The sequence below is a fragment of the Elephantulus edwardii genome, unplaced genomic scaffold (genome assembly GCF_000299155.1).
Source record: "Elephantulus edwardii isolate Elephantulus edwardi_28Jun2011 unplaced genomic scaffold, EleEdw1.0 scaffold00053, whole genome shotgun sequence".
NCBI lineage: Eukaryota > Metazoa > Chordata > Mammalia > Macroscelidea > Macroscelididae > Elephantulus > Elephantulus edwardii.
In genome coordinates this window covers 16,162,962-16,183,023 of record NW_006399803.1, presented here as the reverse complement: position 1 = coordinate 16,183,023, position 20,062 = coordinate 16,162,962, and the positions used below count along the sequence as shown (strand labels likewise).

At 41.0% G+C, this 20,062-nt stretch overlaps 1 protein-coding gene and 1 pseudogene across 1 annotated transcript in view; both read right to left on the bottom strand.

Annotated features, from left to right (window-relative positions):
• MAML3 (mastermind-like 3 (Drosophila)) overlaps positions 1-20,062 on the bottom strand; it is a 615,975-nt gene that overhangs the window by 512,636 nt on the left and 83,277 nt on the right. The window lies entirely within an intron of this gene.
• LOC102873087 lies at positions 4,736-5,113 on the bottom strand (annotated as a pseudogene).

Sequence of the window (20,062 nt, the reverse complement as noted above, 5' to 3'; positions counted from 1 at the left end):
ACATAAAAGATAGAGACAGTTCACCATTGCAGACAAAGGCCATTTGGGCTTCTCAGACCCAAGATTCTCCTGTACGGTGTTCCTTATAACACCGAATGTTAGCTTTGACATCTGCAAAAGCTGCATCACTTGGCTTCTATCACCTCTCTGGCAGCTCTAGTAACTCTAATTTCAATTCTCTCAGTTTTACTGGAAGGTTTCCCTAAGTCTTTCTTACTTTAACTAGGCCAAATGATGTTTGGTAAGCATCAGGATTGGGGGCTTTTGTTTTGTTTTAAAATCCACTTCCCAAGTTCCTTGCTTCTCCCAGGCTGTTTAACAGGCATTTGGCCCACTTTTTTCCCACCACAACTAAATTCTCTCCCACACTATCTCAACAGGCTTCAAAGAAGATCAGTGGCAAAAGAAACACCCTAGATTTTAAGAAAACAACACACACAAGGTCCTGTTCTAGGACCAGTACCAGGTGCAACTTACTCTTAACCTTGCTCCCAGCATAGAATGATCTAACCCATCTCTCTAATGCTGCTTATTTCTAGAGGTTTTAAAAATCTATGATTGGCACCATTATTCAGTGTTCAATAAGAACTGAGTGAGTGAATGACTACTATTATCCTACAAAATCCGTTTAAGAGAAGTTTTATCAAGACCATACTGAAAATTAAAATTATTAGCTGAGCGAATGATCAATGGCTCCCCTGACATTTACCCTTTAAGTGGCCATACAATTCAAAGCTTTGCTTATTAATCTTGTTACTATCACTGACATACTTTATTCACTTATGAAGGGTTGTTTTGTTTTGTTTTTTTCAATTGCTTTAGGGTGTGCTGTTATGTGAGTAAAAGTAGCATGTATGTAGTGTCACACAAATAAAAACAGTGTATTAATGCTATAAATACAGGACGAGACTCCTCAGAAGTCACCACCATGTTGCTTACTTCATTACACGTTTTTAATACATCAGCTATTTCTACATTTACTTCTTTCTAAAGTTCCTCAACTTTCTGCAATTCTGTATTTCTAAACTATTTATGTAGCAGATATCCACATCAACTTATTTTGTATTAATTTATTTAAAATACCTCAATTTTTATCTCAAGTTGTTGCTGTTGTGTGTACAACATCTCTGAATTCTGCCCTATCCTGAGCCAATCTCATCAACACCAACACACCTAATCCCATTATCCCTGTCACTGAACCAGTTCCTCTCATTCAGAGTCTTCCTCTCCTGCACTGTCTCTCCACTCTTCCATGCATGTCCTTCTCCAAGGACTGGGCCCTCCTGGCCCCAAGTCCAAAGTATGTGAGACAGAGCTCCAAAATCCTTGCCTCCAAGAAACAGCTTGGATTCACCCTCTACAAAACAGACTTGTTTGTTCTCTTAGCAGTCCATGACATGTATAACACTTTTCTCCAGCAACATAGTTCAGAGGCATCAATTCTTCCATTATCCTTAGTCAAAGTCCAGCTCTCTGATGCATAGAAAATAACTGCGAGTCCATAGCCTGGATCAGCTGTACCTTAGTCTCTAGACTGACTTTTGCTCTTCAGTACTCTAGAGAAGTCCTTGGCAGCAGATTTTCCCAGTGCAATTCATCTTTTAATTTCCTGACTATTGGCACCAAAAAGTTTTTACTGTGGAACTAAGCAAGTAGTGATTATTAACAATCTCAATCTCTTCTCCATCCATCATGGTGCAGCCATTTGGCCCAGTGGTGAGAATCTTTGTCTTCTTGATGTTGAGCTTCAATCCATATTGTAGACTACAGTCCTTGACTTTCTTCAACAAGTGCTTCAGGTCCTCCTCAGTTTCAACAAGCAAGGTCGTGTCATCTGCATATCGCAGGTTGTTAATGAGTCTTCCTCCAATCCTAATGCCAAATTCCTCCTCATAAACCCCAGACTCCCAAATGATCTGTTCCACATGTAGATTAAAAAGGTGTGGGAGGGGGGAAAGGTATGGAGATAGGATGCATCCCTGACGCTCTCCTTTCTTGATTTTGAACCATGCAGTATTTCCTTGCTCTGTTATGATGACTGCTTCCTGGTCCAAGTATAGGTTTTGCATAAGCACAATCAGCTTATTGATACTCAAATTTATTTCCTGACCCATAAAATTAAAAAAAAACTCATCAAAAAATAGAAAATTAGTTTTTAGCAACTAATTTTGGACTTCATAAGCCACACTTATTTTCTAAGGGTGTTTTCTTGTACTTTAAGGACTGAAAAACTGACTTGAAAACATGCATCCAAGGGGCTACCAAAAATGAGACAAAGGTCTAAGGCTTTCTCTACCCCAACAACTCGCCTGAGTCCAAAAGAGAAACTTTTGAAAACAATATTCTATGATTTAATATTTGGTTATTGTTACTACTGTTAATACTTCTGCTTGAGTGTAGCTTGAAAATTCACCTTCTATTCTGGTCTGTGCCATCACCATGGTTAAGAAAACTCAAACTTTGTTAGTTCCAACTCCTAGCCACACTCCATGGGAGAAGACTTGGCTAAAGTAGGCTTGATTTAGAGAAATCTTGTAAATCTGAGTAGAAAATTAAAAAGTAACTGCAGTGGTCATAATGTAACATCAGCAGCAACAATGTTCACTCTCACACTGTTTGCATCTCAGTGTTTGTCCCCAGACCACAGGAAGCTATTAGCAAGGTATGAAAAGAGGAGCTCTGGCTGGCCAGGATAAAATAAAAAAAAGTTTATTTACAGACAAACCAGCCACAGCAAGGCAGAGTGAAAAGGTCTAACTGTGGTCTAACCCGTTTCTATGTTTTCTTTGCTTATTCCTTCACAAGCTCTTAACAAACAGGTAATAGGTAGTTAAACATTTAGGACCAGTTAGTTACTCATCTGGCTTTGCAATCACAGGGCTGGTCTAAGTGGAGCAGCCAGCAACTTCAAAGGACACCCCCCCTCCCCCCCGCAGTGTGGAGCAGTCTCTCTGGAGTCAGAGTTTGACCCCAAAAGCTGCCTTGTAAACTGGTGGAGACAGCTGCTTCATCCCCTGTCCCTGCCTATCTGTGTACACTTGCACAACTGCTCCTTAATCCCAAGCTAAGACAATGTCCTACCTTGTCCCCATGTGGCTCTTATAAGAACTAAAACAGACAAGGCCATCTACTACAGGCTGCTGCAGAGGCCTGCACAACTTCTAGGCAGCTCCAACTCTCTTTACAAAAGCTACTTAGCAAATTCAGGTTTCTAGAACTGCTTGTTCATGAGTGAAACCAAGAATTCTGAAGATGTTTCCAATATCTTTTCTTGATATGCGTAATATTGAGTTATCTCACAATGTTAATGTAGAATACTGTTTCAAAATGCAAGCCACCCATGTTGTTTTAAAACATCCAAAACTCTACCTTTAAGATTTAATCGCTATCTTCATTAAAGTCACATTTTCGTGGGATTGCAGCTCCAATTGTCCCAAAACAAACCACAATTTTTATATCATTGGCTACCTGTCGTCCATACAAATTACTTCTTAGTTATCTATCATTCTTGCCAGTCAGAATTCATGTTTCCTTTCTAACAATCACTAGCCTAAATTTTGGACCTGACTAAACTCATATATAGCTTCCGTCACTCCAGGGTGCTTTTTCTTGGATTCAGTACAACTCTTTCCAGGAGTTAAAAATGGTTCTAAAAGATTTTCTGTGCATATATGCGGTCCATTTTCAGAACATCCCCCTGTTGTTGTTATGTGCCGAGAGGCAACTCAGCGACCTTGTGCACGAGCGCTCTGAACTCTGCCCTATCCTGAGACAGTCTCACTGTCTCTGACACACTCACCCCCAGAACCCCAGTTACTACGGCAGTCCATCTCATCTGGGGATTTGCTCTCTCACACTGTCCCTCCACCCTTCCAAGCATGAAGCCTCTCTCCAGGGACTGTCCTCTCCTGGCCATATGCATATATGCTTTCCGCTTGCTGCACATCTCCCTACACACCAGTGAAATATAAAAAGTTCAGCAAAGTGTCTACAGTGGCTATACACTGGAAAGAGCTACACTGAGTGTTTGCCCCCTTAGCCACCCCAACCATTCCTGCATCTGCACCACCTCATTGCACTGCCCCTGTGATTCTGTCCCTGTGTCATCCACTGCACTGATTCTTCTGTTTGCCTTTTATCTTTTTTGAGTATTTATTTGTTTTCTTGTAATAGTTCATTTACATCGTTTCATTCATATATATTGTGTTCTATACAATCTTTCATTTTTATTGTGTTCCATACAATCATTCATCGACTTTATTTTAAATTCTTTTTAAATGGTTTGCTTACAAAGTTTATATACATTGTATTTCACACTATTCCTCATCCACATTGTATTTCATACAATCATTCTCATGCATTGTTGTTGTTGTTGTTGTTATGTGCCGCTGAGTCGTTTGCGACTCATAGCGACCCTATGTACAATAGCCCTAAACCGTGCTCTATCCTGTGCCAATCTCATTGCCTCTGACACACCCATCCCGAGTACCCCAGTCACTGAATCAATCCACCTCATAGAGGGTCTTCCCCTCCTGCGCTGTCCCTCTACTCTACCCAGCATGATGTCCCTCTCTAAAGACCTGTCTCTCCTTACAACATGTCCAAAGTATGTATAAAATTAATCACCACGCCTTTATATTTAAAGACTTTATAATTTATTAATCCTCTGGTGAAAAGTCACACAATCATCCCAGATCAAATTACTGGAGAAAGTTTATTCCTTCTGTTCTCCAGTTCACTTGTCACCAGCTCCAATGCTGGCCTTTGCAGTCCCTTGATTTTTGCAGTCTGTTTTTTTTTATTCCTTGTGCTGTTTCCTTGGTATCTTTTTCTTCTCATGCAGGTCATGTCATGCAAGTCCGGGTTTGGGTTTGTTTTTCTTTGCATAATCCAAGGAGTTGTAGATCATGCCAAAGTCAGTCTTGACACCACCAAAATGGGTTCTGAATCTAAACACAAAGATGATAGCTGGTGTGTACATCTTTGATAGTTTTCTCGAATTTTCATCGTAGGAAACTTTGAAGTTCCAGGATGAAGAAGATCAATAACCTTCTGTTTCTGCAGCACTTGTCACGTGGTCACGAACCCCTGGGCCAGTTACTGTGTCATTCATGATGGCGGCTATCGCGCATCCAACCAGGGAGGCAAAAAGGCTCTCCCCCGTTTTTAAGGTGAGAGTTAGGGCTGGGTTTAGAGTTAATGTTAGGGTCATGTTAGGGCAATGTTAAGGTTAGCATTAGGGTAAAAGCGTTATGGTGAGGACAGAGTTAGGGTTAGGGTAAAAGTTAGGGCTTGTTGTTGTTCTGTGCCATCGAGAAGGAACTGACTCCTAGCTGACCCTCCAGAAGGTTTTCAGAGGCTGTAAATCACATGAGAGGGGACTGTCCATTTCTCCTTCTGCAGAGTAGCTGGCTGCTTGCCTAGACAGTCACCTAACTAACAACCCAAGAAGCTATTTTATGAATTCTTAGGTAGATGGTTTCCATGCTCAGGTGCTAACTGAAAGTGCAAAGTGAAATCCAACGAGAAGTACTTTGGAAAAAAGACCTGGCAACCTAAAATTAGTAACTGAAAACACTATGGAGCACAGTTTTACTTTGACATATACAAGGTCACTTCATTCAACCGCAACTAGTTTAAGCACTTATAGAAACACTCACGTACTCTTGAACATCAAAGGAGTCATACTATCTTATACATTCTTGCCACTAAACATTACGCATCTCAGTCATGTATCCCTTCTAATTCAAATAAAATATCCTTATTTAAAAGTACTCTTTGCCTTGCTGTTGTAGGTCATGGGAAGTCATACCACCAACCCAAAGGCTGCAGCCCTCTGGAGGTTCAAACCCCTCAACAACTCCTCAGGAGAAAAATGAAGGATCTCTATCCATGGAAAAGTAAACGGGTTCTGACAGCAGCAATGAGTGAGTAATACTGGTACGTGGTGATGTACGGGTTTTACCTTTTTACTGTCGTAAATAAAGCTGTTATTCCTTACATTCATTTGGATTTGTTGGGGTTTTTTTGTTTGTTTGCTTGTTTTATGGCTATAAAAAGGTTTGCGCTCTTTAATTACTGCAATTAATTCTCTGGATATAATGTGACCATTTAGAGAAACATCAGCAAAGTACAAGTGAAAATGTTCCCAACACTTTGTTCATGTAGGCTTAATGCTTTAGTTTATTTAAAAACACTTTTTAGGCACACAACTTCACCTTAAAGTTGTCTTAATTTATGTGCCTCTGACTTCTAACTTGGATACTTTTCAGAGTGATAATCTTTGGTCTGTGTTGTATCCTGTGTAAACAGTGTTTGTCCTTCACTATTCACACACTATCTCTTTCTAAGTACTGAATCATGTCATAGGTGGAGAAAGGGTCAAGAACAGCTGTTTAATCATAACAAACAATACAACCAAGTTTTAGAACCAAAACCTGGATATAATACTCTTATAATGAATAGTAATCAATTTTAAATATTTACTAAAATCACATATATTTTAGAACTTCATACTACTTAGCAAGATGCTAACTGTACTTAAAAAAAATTTTTAAAGCCAAATTATTTTGAATATTATTACAGTAAATATTGCACAGTACCTATTCAAATTTAAATTTCCTAAAGCAGTGTCTTACAATATTTTAATTATATCTCACACAGTTCAGTGATTTCCATGTGGTAGACTTTCTATAAATAATTTATTTAACAAATGGACTACGGAATCAATAGCTCTATAAACTCAATGTGGCTTTACTAGCTCTGTACTCTAACAAAAGCTACCTAATCTGTCGGCATGTGAAACATCAACCAAAAGGAAGATAAAAACTCAGAATACTCCTATAAGCTAGCTATCAAAAGGAAACTATTGTCAAACCAAATGATAGGCTATCAGGTTAAGCTTTATTATCAAACCATAACTGTGATTGATACCATTCAAAATAGAAATGTTCCCCAGAAAAACATGTGTTACCAAGAAAATAATCCATACATTTCCTAAAGAAACCACATCTCTCCTAGAACTCTAGCCCTTCCAAGTGGTTTTTTTTAATTATTATTATTATAAGTAAGACTCAGTTTATTTTATTTGGTTTTCACAAATAATAACAATAATAAATGGAACTCCCCTTTAAAAACCAGCAGCATATTCTTCTTAATCACAACACGATTTAACAGATGCTGCCTGAGCTAACTGAAGGGACTACCAGGTGCCTGTCTGTCCTTCCTTTAATTAGTTTCATGACCTTGGGCAAGTCACCTCACTCTTGCTTAAGGTCTCTGTTTGTTCACCTGGAAAATGAGAGTAGTTGGTGCTAATATTTAAGATTCTAGTCAAAATTAGAGTGCAACAGTCTCTGAACATTTAAAAGCATACTCTTTACCGATGCACATAATAGCATAAATTAAATGCACTTAACACAACAGCATGTATTAAATGTATTATGGTAAGTGAAAGAAGCTAGCCTCTGTTCACCAAACTGAAACTTAAAAAATAAATAAAAGAAAGTACAGACTCAAATGGCTACACCCATGATTATACTTACGTGATTAGGAAAAGGCAAAACTAAAAGGGGCAGAATAAATCAGTGATTACTAGGGATCGAAGGTAGGGGGAGTGTTTGACTACAAAGCGACTTTTTTGTGTGTGTGACATGCTAAGTTTAGTGTATTTCAGTTCAAACAACCTTGTAAGATAGAGTATAACTTCCCATAGGTTTTCTAGGTTATTATCTTTACAGAAACTGACTACCAGATCTTCTACTCTGGGTAGATTTGAGACACCAACCTTTTGGTTAGCAACCACATACTTAAACTCTGTGTCACCAGCACTCCTACAAATTATGAAGTGCTGGTGGCACAGTGTAAAGAAATTGTCCTTTTGTTGCGCACCAGGAAGAAGTAATGAAATGTTCTGCAGCTTGACTGTGGTGGTAACAGGCTATATGCCTTTGTCATGATTCATATAGCTATACACTACAATGTCTAAATTTTACTGTGTGTAACATAAACTCTTTTCTTTTTCACACGATTTTCAAGTTCTTACAATTTCAAAACCCTAATATTAGTTAAGGAATTATAAAATGTATTTGACCAAATTGAATGCAATTTTTGGCCACATAATAGCTGAATCTGCTGTTCGTAGGGTTTTCAAAGTCGACTGCCAATCCTGCTTCTTAGTCTGTCTTAATCTGGGAGTTCTACTAAAACCTGTCCCACATGGGTAATCCTTGTGGCATTTGACACATCAGGCCATAGCTTTTAGTATCACTTGGTATAAAATTAAGAAGGAAGTACGTCAGGATTGTATTCTCTGCCCATGCCTATTCATTCTGTATGTGAGCAAATTATTTGAAAAGCTGAACTCTGAAGAAGAATGTGGCATTAAGGTCAGAGGAAGACTCATAAATAACCTGCATTATACAGATGACACAACTGTGCTTCTGAAAGTGAGGAGAACTTGAACCACTTGCTGGAGAATGTCAAAGAATACAGCTTTCAATATGGATTGCATCTCAACCTAAACAAACAAACAAACAAACAAAACCCCAACCAAACAACCCAGAAATTCATACCACTGGACTAAGAGGCAACATCATGATAGATGGAGAGGAGATTGAAACTGTCAACAACTTCATCTTAGCTGGATCCAAATCAACACCATTGGTACCAGCAGTCAAGAAATCAAGAGATTTATTGCACCTGGGAAATGTGTAGTTAGGGACCTCTCCAAATGATTTAGGAGTAATGATATTAGTGATGGAATATGTCTTAAAGAAGGTGCAGCCAGAGTGCTCTCTGGAGGCAAGAATGCTGAGGCTTCTTCTCACACACTTTGGGCATGTTGCCAGGAGGGCTATTCCTTGGAGAGGGGACATGATGCTAGGAAGGGCAGAGGGTCGACGAAGGAGAGGAAGACCTTCAACAAAGGTGAACTGAAACAGTGACCTCTGCAAAGGGATCTAGTGTGTCAGGAAATGTGAGAATGGTACAGGATAGAACAGGGTTCAGATCTGTGGTTCATAGGTTTGCTATGGGTTGTACTTGACAAGACAGCACCCAACAACATCATTTCCTTAAAAAGTTTCCAATTATGTATTGCTTATTCATTCTGTGAAACAGGACGTTGTATCATTTGGATGCTGTGTGAATATGCCTGACTAGTGAGCAACAACATTTGCTGATTTCCACCTTCATGATGGTAAATAAATTTATTTTTCCTTTTGTGGTATCAAGAGTTCATTATTCATAATAGTTTCCTAGCCTTGGATTTTGCAGGAATGAGTGGGCAGGAACATACAAACAGGGTTTGTTAATCTTTCCATAGAGACTGACTAATCTCTTCATTAAGTTGAACAAATTCAGTACAGAAATTGGGAATCTCAACACCCACAAGGGAGAGGAAGTAGCATGTCTTTCAGTGCTTAGATTCCTGAACTATCCAGACCCCAAGCCTACACAAAAGCACGAGCAAACTCAACAGAGAACCAGAGAACAGCATGTGATAGAGCTGATTTGGCTGTCCCATGGAGCCAGAACCAAAGGCCTTCACTCAAGCTTGAGGGAAGACACTCTAACTGGCAGGACTAAGGGAATGTGTAACACTGACCAAAGCCATGAGGTTAAAGGTCAAAGGTCCTGCAACCATACTTAAGAAACTATCTGTGCTAAGGGATTATATTCATCTGCCAACCTGAATTATAGACTGTTTACCTCCCTAATAAACGCCATAACCATGAGTATGGTTCTATAAAGTCTGTGGAATCATTGCAACAGATTTCAAACCCAGTAGAACAGTAAGGTTGGTGTTGGAATTAGTAGAAGTAGGTGCAAGAATGTAGGAGAACATGTCTCATAGGAATTAGTTTTGTAAAATGGATGTTGTTGACGGGTACAGTTCCCCTTTGTGGAGTTAGTTAGGCTCAGCTGTCTCCACGGTATCTACATTGTTTTTACACCTTTTCAATCAGTGCTTGTCCTTAAATTCTTGCTGCTGCTATCATCAAAACTGGTTTTGCTCTATTTGGACGTCATTACTATACAGTAATATTTTCAAAAGAAAATTAAGCAGAGAGAGAGCAAATTATAATGCTCAAGAAGCACACAATACACAAGATTAGATGCTGCTGTCTATGAGTCAAAGTATACGTGGTTATGTAGTAAACTTTTATTTGTAAGTAGCTGAAGTTTCTATTAAAATGATGATGATAGTACAGTACATACATACTTAAGTTAGTAACATAATTGTTAATTATCTATTTAGACATATGCATTATAAGTTGTGTATGTCCTGTACCAGTGTACAACGGGCAAGGGCAGTTACTTTCTATACAAGAGACATAAGATATATAGGAAGTTGTTTGGTCTCTGCATCTGGTTACATCTTCTACATTCTATTCTTTGATGGCAGTTTCTGAACTCCATTATACTAACCTTACAGGATCACAGACCTCTATGTAGTCAGATGTTGTCCAAAAAGATGTGATGTGCATGACAGTAAGTGGGTTTATATTTATATGTAAATTATAATTATATGAAAATTGATTTATATTTGTTATCATGGCTTTATTACAAGACTGATAAACCTAGTTTGTATCCAAATCTTTTGCTGTCTGTTTTTGCAGAATTATTGTGATTTTAAATCTTTAGGCAGACATTCTACAGAATCTTTTCTGTATAGCTCTATTTTCCACTTGTAGTACATACAACAATGAAAATGTGAAATGAACCCAACTGGGGCACGATTCTTGGGCTACCCAGGCTCAGCATGGCATTTACAGAATGTTAGAACGCTATTTCTTCTGTGATTCATACTAAAAATATAAAATACAGAACATGAATGATAATAACACAGTAGTAACAACAGCTCACATTTAATTTATGCTTACTAGATCTACTACTTTTTTCTAAAAGGAGCTCTGATGGCACAGTATTTAAGTAGGTAATTGGCCAAAAGGTTGGTGGTTCAAATCTACTAGAGAAAGATGTGACTATCTGTTTAGTTAAAGATGACAGTCTGGGAAATCCTATAGTATTATTTTGCCCTACAATTTGCTACAAATTCCAATTGACTCAAGTAGGAGTTCTGGTTTCTTGGATTTCTCTTCTAAACATTGTTCCAAGTTCTCACATACAATGGTTTTTAAGTGCTGTAGTAACTTTTTGAGGTCTCACAACAATGTTGAAATGGTTCTGTTGTTAGCCCCCCTTTGACAGTTGATAAAAGAAAATCAAACCATTATCTCCAGGTCAAATGGCTAGTAGATTGCAGAGATAGAATTCAAACCCAGACAGTCTGATTCTTTGCCATAAAGATATGATCCTATATAGAGGAGCTTTAAAAACAATTTGCTCATCTTTCTGGACGCCCTGTAGCTACTACCATGTGCTTCCACAAATTCTTTATTAGGCTTTCTTAAAAAAACTGGACAGCAATCTTTTTCTAACTAGGACAAGCTAGCATATTGATCTCTGCTCAATGATTTCATGAACAAGTCCATAGCAAAACGTCACACAGAGACTACTCTTCATAATCAGGCACAGTTGCCATTTTTTTTTTTAGATCAATCGTATCACCTACAGCAAAACTGACATGAGGTAAAAGGAAGCTTTTCCTAAGATCTTCCTAGACTAGTTAAGAGTCTGTCTCTCCTTTAATTGTTTTACTGCTTTAAATGTTTAGATTTCTGAGTAGAAAACATGTCAGTAGAAAAGAGCCTGTTCCTGAAATGACCAGTTCTCTGCAGAAGGAGATAAAACTTGCTAGAACCATTTAAAGGTGGAGTTGTTATTGTTAGGTGCCATCTAGTCGAATGCAACTCATAGGATCTATGAACTACAGATCTGAACTCAGGTAAATAAAAACCAAGCCAGGCTGAGCAAACAAAGCAATGAGTCCATTAAACAGTACTTGTTAGGCATTTAGATTAGGGAAACTTCCTTTAAATATAGTCCAGAGAAAGATTTAGGAAAAGCAATCTCAACTAGTTCAGGGGTTTGTTTAGTCTGCTTATCTCAAGTCCAAGCTAATCATCTTAATGGTTGTTTATAGCCTGAACAGAGTTTTAATGGCCTTTCAAAGAAGTAGTGCAGGTAGACCTTAGCCTGTCTACACCACCTTGCAAATTCCCTCTGCCCTTCTACAGGACCCCACATTTCTCTTTATTAAGAACTACCACTTCAAGCAAGTAAAAATGTAGACCACAACTTCATTTATTCCATATTTGTTACTTTAAAACATACTGTAAGCTCCAAAAGATCAGATAAGGGTGTCACTTCTGTTGTCCTGTTACATTCTTAGTTACATCCTGTGATATTCCTGGCTAAATAGGTAATGGGGGGCAGGGAGGAGATGGAGAGGTGCTTAAAAAGGAAAATCAGAGAATTAAAGGACTGCTTAGAAAGAAAGACGGCCTTAAGCTGAGTTTGTTGTGTTTACTGTGTTTGAGTCAATTGAGACTGGTGGCAATCCTACGTGTGCGTGTGGAGCAGAACAGCTTCCTGGACTTTGCAGGAATGTGACCTTGTGGAAGAAGGTTGCCAGGCTTGTCTTCTGAGGTACTTTTGGGTGGGTTTGAACCTCCAGTCTTTCCATTAGTAGCCAAACTTCAGCTGTTTAATTCACTCAAGGACTCCTGGACTGAGTGTGTATGGCCCACTTTTCCCTATGTTTGATGGCATGCTGTTTTTGTTGTTGTTGTTGTTAGGTGCCATCGAGTAGCTTGCATAGCAACCCTATGTACAAGAGCCCTAAATTCCGTTCTATCCTGTGCCAACCTCGCCGTCTCAAACACACTCATTCCGACCACCCCAAGCACTGAATCAATCTCATCAAGGGTCTTCCTCTCCTGTGCTGCCCCTCCACTCTCCCAAACATGATGTCCCTCTCCAAGGACCAGTCCTTCCTTGCAACATGCCCAAAGTAGGTCAGAGGAAGCTTCAGAATCTTTGACTCCAAGGAGCATTCCGGCTTCACCTTCTCCAGGACAAACCTGTTTGTTCTCTTAGCAGTCCATGGCATATTCAACACTCTTCTCCAGCACCACAGCTTAAAGGCACAGAGCCCAAACAAAAAAGTTGCCATGACAACCCGAAGGCACCAAATTAGAATCCATCAGCTGTTGGCTAGCTCCTCCCCAATGTGATATAAAACCTCTAAAAACCCACTGGAGGGTCAGCTATGTTTGGACTCGTTCAGATTCCAGGGCACATGACAACAGCAGCAAGTTTCCCACGTATGTTTAAGAAGGTTTTTGTAAAGGATACCCCGCCCTCCTGCAAATGAACTTTTACAAAATCTTCAAAAGAAGACAAAATCAAGAACACAAGTTTCCAAAAATTCTAACCCAGTCTAGGGTGTGAGGGGGAGGTAGTCAGAGTAATCTTTTCTCCAGACCACCTACCCCCTCTTCTCAAAGCTGAATCACATGATAAACCGAGTGAGGCATGTTAACCGGGAAGCCCTCCTCCAATTAATGTGTTATTGCTCCGAGAACAAATGGCCTGGCTGCTCATGATCCCGGAGGCTGCAGTGCAGTAATTGTCACTTAGCCACTTAACTCCCCGCTGCACTGCTCACTCACTCGTCGTGGTTTATCTCTCAGCCAATTACTGCTGTCATTTGCGTTTCAAAGTGTGCTATTAGGCCCGGCCCAGTTGAAGGCGTAGCAGGAAACACCAGGGCTGAGGCTGGAGGCTTCCGCAGGCTGGAGGAGTCCTAGGCTGGCTGGTGGAGCACATCTCCATGTGCAGCTCTGTGGGCGCCTGGAGGTATTCTCAACAGAATTGCTCCAGAACAGACCCAACCACACTTCGTTTTTGTTCTGTGTCAGGGTCTACCCAGACACAACTGGAAAAAAAGAGCTGACCAAAGGCCTCAAGGCGATAATATTGTTGGTATTTGCTCTGCTAACCCTAAAGCCAAGCCTCTTTGGCAGTTCGAATCCGCCTGTGGCTCAGCAGGGGAATGATGCAATGAGGTGTTGAGAGAAGCACTTTTAGCAAGGCAGCAGAAAAGAGGAAGTAGGAGGAATAATCGCAGTAATCTAATTGTGTAATCTAGGCAACCATCATCTCCAAATGTAAAGACAGAAACCCCCTAACGCACGTCTCGCTGTATAAATATACACTCAAAATTTCCACGCTGGGTATTTATCTGTAAGATCTCAAAACCTCATTGCCCTTGAGTTAAAACTGGGTTTCCCAGGCTGTAAATCACAAGGGAGGAGATCTTGCTCATCTTTCTAGACGTGTACAGAGGACAAAGCCCATCTTTCTCCAGTGAAATCACTGACAGACTCGAACCGGCAGGAACTCACTCTGCCCTTGGGGTTAGCAGATTCCCTAAGGCATATGCCAAGCTGGCCTTAAAGGGGCCGTGGCAGTGGTGTGTAACAGGCTGCTAACAATGAGTGGTTCTAATCCACCAGTCACTGGGCAGGAGAAAGAAGTGCAACCTTCACCCATAAAAAATCTAGAGCCTCGGCCTTAGAAATCTAGGAAAGGTCTCATTTTTGGGCGTTTTGTTTTGTTTTTTTTTCTTGTTGTTTACCATCGAGTGGCATCTGACTGGCACAGGAGGAGAATGCCTTTCCTTCTCCAGCAGAGCAATCTGGTGGATTAGAACCACGTGCCTTCGAGATTGCAGCGCAGCTTCTTGCCATTAGGCCATGAGAGCTTCCTGAATGGTCTTTTTTTTGAGGTTGGAATTCATAGCAGTGATCTGAATGTTTGTTTTTGTTTTGAAGTGGGGTGGACTTCTTGCATGGAAAAAATGGCTTAGAACTTGGCCATTAACCAAAAGGGTGATTGTTCAAATCCTCCCAGAGTCACCTCAACAGGAAGGCCTGGCGACCTGCGTCTAAAAGATCACAGGCACTGTGAAAATCCTATGAAGCACAGTTCTATGGAGAAGTAGATGTCATAATCAATAACGGCAACTGGTTTGTTAAAGCAAAAGGAACGTGTTTTTTGGCATTCCTAAATGAAAATATCTAAAAAAGAAATAAGGTTTTGGAAAATGTCATACTTATTTACAACACTTTACTTAAAATCTAATTTTTTCATGTCATAACCAGATATGAATTGTTATAATTTAATCAGGAAAAATAATTTTTTTTAAAAAAAGGAAAAAGCTTTGAGAGCATCTGTCTAGATTTTTTTAAGTGATGAAGGATGTCCTTTCTGGTGGATCTGTGAATCCTAACCACAAAATTTGCCTTTTTTAAAATAATATTTTGTTTACTCTGCCCTACTGGATCGAGATTTATCTCAGGTTTTCACTTTCTGTGTGTACAGAGGCAGCATCTTAACTGAAATCTATACAGTCTGAAATATCATTTTTCATAACTCATCACCAACATGTCAGAACCAACTCATAACTGACCCTCTAAAGGGGTTTTCAGAAACTGCAAATTGCATGGGAGGAGATGACCTATCTTTCTCCAGTGGAGTAGCTGGTGGATTTGAACATGCTGCCTTTCGATTAGCAGCAACTCCTGACCCACTTGAGCATCCCTAGTTTAGTTAGAAAGGGATAAGCATGAGTTTTAAACCCTGTACACAGGCAGAAGAGGGGAAGGAAAGGGAACCTGACCAACAGATTGAATCTTTTACGACCAAGTTGGTGCCCAGTGCACTGCAGTTTGAGAGCAGCTGGGATGGGCCAGCATCAGCCTGCAAGGGAGGATATCAGCAAATTATGTGGTAACCGATCTTTGAGCTGTTAGCATCTTCGTTTTCCCGGCTGAACAGTAGTGAGGTTGTCCTGGTTTGTCTGCAGTAGCCAGCAAACTTCCTCTGACAGTCCATCCTCTGAAGTCCCAGCCACAGCATAGGAGGGCTGGCTGCACAGGAAGAGAACCCGGTCTAGCTCAATCGGCACTGCCTAGTCTCTGGGGCTAAATGAGCTTTTCTTAGCCAATGAGCTTCACTGCGCCCCATGATGGAGCACATGCCATCAGTTCTATCTGCAGGCACAGTTTGTTTACAATAGGTTTTGATAAGGTAAGGAGGAATTTGTAAGGAGGAGGGCACCAGGAACTCTCAGAGGATGCTGTCTTCCCACTGTGTGCATAGGGAGGTCTGACATAGCCAATGAGATGTCACAGTCGTTACCCTTATAAGCGTGGGCAGTGTAAAGAGTTAGCCTACCAAAAATATAGTCAGTAAGCGAATTTCAACTCCCATAGGACACAGTGGAACTTCCTTATACAGTTTTCAATGCTGTAAACTTTCTGGAAGCAGATACTACATCTTCCTCCCACGGAGCAGCTGGTGGCTTCAAACCACCCGAGTTAGAAGCCAAATATTTAACCACTGTGTCACCAAGGTTTCTTACAGTTAAAATTGTTGTTGTTGTTGTGTACTGTAGAGTCAGAACCTACCCAAAGCTGACCCTGTCGTGGGTTTTCAGAAGCAGTTAATCGCATGTGAGAAGACTGCCCATTCTTCTCTGGAGAGCAGTTTAGACTAACTCTAGTTAATTTCTGTGCCTGGACTATACATACCTGTTATATATACTCCTCACTGAACACTAAAAAGGGAATATGTTCAGTGCATAATAAGGGGGAAAAAGAACCAAAACCAAACCACACACAAGTAAAATAAGCTAGCCAGCAGCCAGCATGCAGACTGCTAACACCAGCTTGGATTTGCCCTCTTTTCTCCAGCCTTTCTTCTGATTGCTTACTTCAGTCATCACCCTGACCCATCCATAATGAGAGAAAGCACTTTATACAGGTAAAATGTAGTTCCTCAAATGAAAAGCCCTAAAGAGACAAAAGTTAAGTCCTGTGCTAACCACAAGTTTAGAAGTTAGAACCAACCCAGTCACTCTGAGGGTGAGAGAGACTCTGGCCTGCACCTCTAAAGGTGACAGCCTAGAAAATCCAATAGCATGGTCTTCCTCTGTCCCAGAGGTTGGCTATGAGTCAAAATGGAATGGATTGGCTAGTAAGAACTTGAGAATTGGGTCTCACACAATAGTCATTTTCTCTTTATTTTGCTCTGTGTGTGCAAGAGAGTGTTAAAATGCTGTTTCAAAGTGAGCAAACTACATGAAGATTTTCTTCTTTCCCCCAAAATGAGCACATGTGCACACGGATATGTGTGTGTATGTGTGTGTATGTGTGTGTATGTGTGTGGGGGGGGCTATGCATGTTTCTTAGCTGATCAATAGCTAGTTCCCTAGTTGGTGAAGTGTGCAAGAAGCTGTTCTTTTTCTCTTGTCTCAAAGCCAAAAGACACTTTATGGAGAAACAAGTTTCTCTGCCCCTCCCTTTCCCCCTCTGTGAGTGGCAGCACTGTGGAGGTTTGGAAGCCTGCCACTGATGGCCAGGAACAAAGCCCAGGCCAATCAGCAGGGCGGATGTGAGCCCACGTCTGTCTGCAGAGTCGCTTCTCCACAGGCTGGGCTGCTGCTACCAACAGCCCCATGGCTGTCTTGGCCCCTTGGGCCTCTGTCAGGAGCCCCGCCTTCTTCTCAAACAATGTCACAAGAGTATGCTGCATGGGCTGGAAGGGGGCGGGGGGTGCACACAACACACTTTTCTGCCCCCAGATTCCATTTCAACTGAATGGGAAGAACATTTGTTCCCATGTTTTACATTCCCAGTAATCCCAGCCACTCTCTAAACTCTCAGAGAGCAAATCAGTGGAGCCACCAGCCTCACATTATTCGAGTTAAAGCATTAGCACTGAGTGCTTTCCTGGACATCTCCACAGTCACACACACCCAGTACCTTCTCTTTAAGTGACTCTTTCACTTACTGCCTGTCCCTGTATTGTGTGGGCTGGGAAGGGTATCCTTTACTGTTCCCTCTCTTCATCACATACATACAACAGCCAGTCTGATCAACTTTAATTCACATACATTCCTCAAATGCAGTTCTGAACTCACAGAGAGAAAAAACTCACCCCAATTTCAGCCTAAATCCATTTTCTTACTGCCTGTACCCCTCCAAATCAAACCAAAACGTACTGCCCTGCAATTAACTCACTGTGGAAACTCCATGTAAGTCACGGTCAAACTGCACTCCACAGGGTTTACAAAGGCTGCAGCCCTAAGGAAGCAGGAGGTTGTCAGACCACTGGCAGTGACCCTCCCTTAGATTTCTGAAGCTGGAACTATTTTGAGGAGGAGAATACCTGTCTTTCTCCCACAGATTGGCTAGATCATTTAAACTGCCGACCTTCCAGTAGCAATTTACATGCAATAAACGTCGCTCCCAGATCGCCTACACTTTTGTTGAGTATTCTCAAGTCACAACTGACCTACTGTTGACCCTCTGGTGGGTTTTCAGAGATGGGGGGAGGGGGGAGATCCCATTGGAGGAGATGGCCCATCCTCCTGGGGAGCAGCTGGTGGATTTGGGATTGGAGCCCAGCTTCTTACCACTAGGCCACCAGAGCTCCCTACACCCTGAGAGGGAACTAATACTCAAATGCAACTCTTCGCTTCAGTAATCCTGTCTCACCTTACAAGCCCCTTAACATGTCAAAGGCAGCATTTCAACTGTTACTATGGATCTTCTTGAAATATCAATCTGCACAAAACCCCACCCCACCAGCATGCTTCCAGTCCCCATGCTTTTGCCCTGGCTTTGTCCTCCCTTCAGACGGGCTCCTTCCACCTCCCTGCCCAACTTTTAACTAAGACTGTGCTCAGTCAGGCACCATCTTTTTTCCCCCCAACCCTCCCTCGATGATTCTAAGTGCTCCTCCTCCAGGCTCTCATAATGCTCACACACATTTCTGTCGCAGCATCAAGTACTTTGAGGGTGGAGACTATATAATGTTTATCTTTGCAGTCTCAGCACATAGTGGGCACCTGTTACACACAGTAGGCGTTCAGCAACTGGAGTGTTGCATCTTTTTTGGCTTTCAGATTAGCTAATGCCATCTACTACAGGGCATTCATTAACCTCAGTTGTCTGGGTTAGATCAATTTAAGTGGTGTCTATTTAAAGGCAGACTCTGAGGCATTAAGGATTGTGACTCTGTAACAAACACATTTTGTCTCGCAACTGATGTCCTTTTACCTCAGAGAACTTAACAACGTGATGCAGTTGAAGATGATGACGATGACAGTGACGTCAACTATGACAGGAAAAGCGAGATGATTAGACATCCTTTTATTCTCTGGGGCTGTGTAGCTGCTTAAAACAGCACACGATGAGTCACAGAGTGACAGCTCACTTATCTTGAAACCTTAACTAACCAGAATACTGTCTGGAACTTCAGTCAGACAAGGCTTCTGAGAAGTCAAAACACAGATCAGAAAGTCCGAGTGCTGGAGCTCAAGGGGAGAGATAGCTCATGCGGCGGGGGGGGGGGGGGGGGGGTGTCATCTGGTCCACATTCAGACCCTATTTGTTCTTGCTTTAAATCTACGTCTGATTTTCTGTGGTCTCGTCTCCCAGTCATAGCAAGCCAAACGTAAAATATTAGAAGAACTGAGGTGGAAAGAGGCTCCTAGGGAAGGCTCGGTGATAGGAGTGCAAGTGTTAAACCACATGCCAAAGAGGAGACAGACAAACTCTAAAAGAACACAAAGTACACAGCTCTCTGGGGACATTTCATGTTTAGGAACAACGAGTTCCACTCAAATTAACAGACCCTAATGGCGCTACTGCACAATAATGGCACAACATTCACCCTCATAATGATGACAGAGATACCAAGAGAAAGTTGAATTTTGTCCCGATTGTCTACTTATGGAAAAGTATGGAAATTCTTTTAAGAATTTCTTTTAAGAATGATGAATATAAAAAAAAAGTTTATTTTTAAGCTTTAGCACATACTGGAGTCGTTTATTGTATATCTGGAAATTTTACTACTAAGAAAGTAGCTATTACTCAACGTCATAGAATGTGCAACTGTTGAGTAACAACTGCCATAGTTCTTACCCGTCAAGAGTGTACAACCTAAAACAAAGCACAGAACTCAGGGGGATTAGGATTCATTTATGTATACTGTTTTAAAACACACTGAAGCAGGACATCTTATCTGCCAAAAAAACTACCTAATATAGCAAGTCCCACACCTCCTCATTCATGCAAAATAC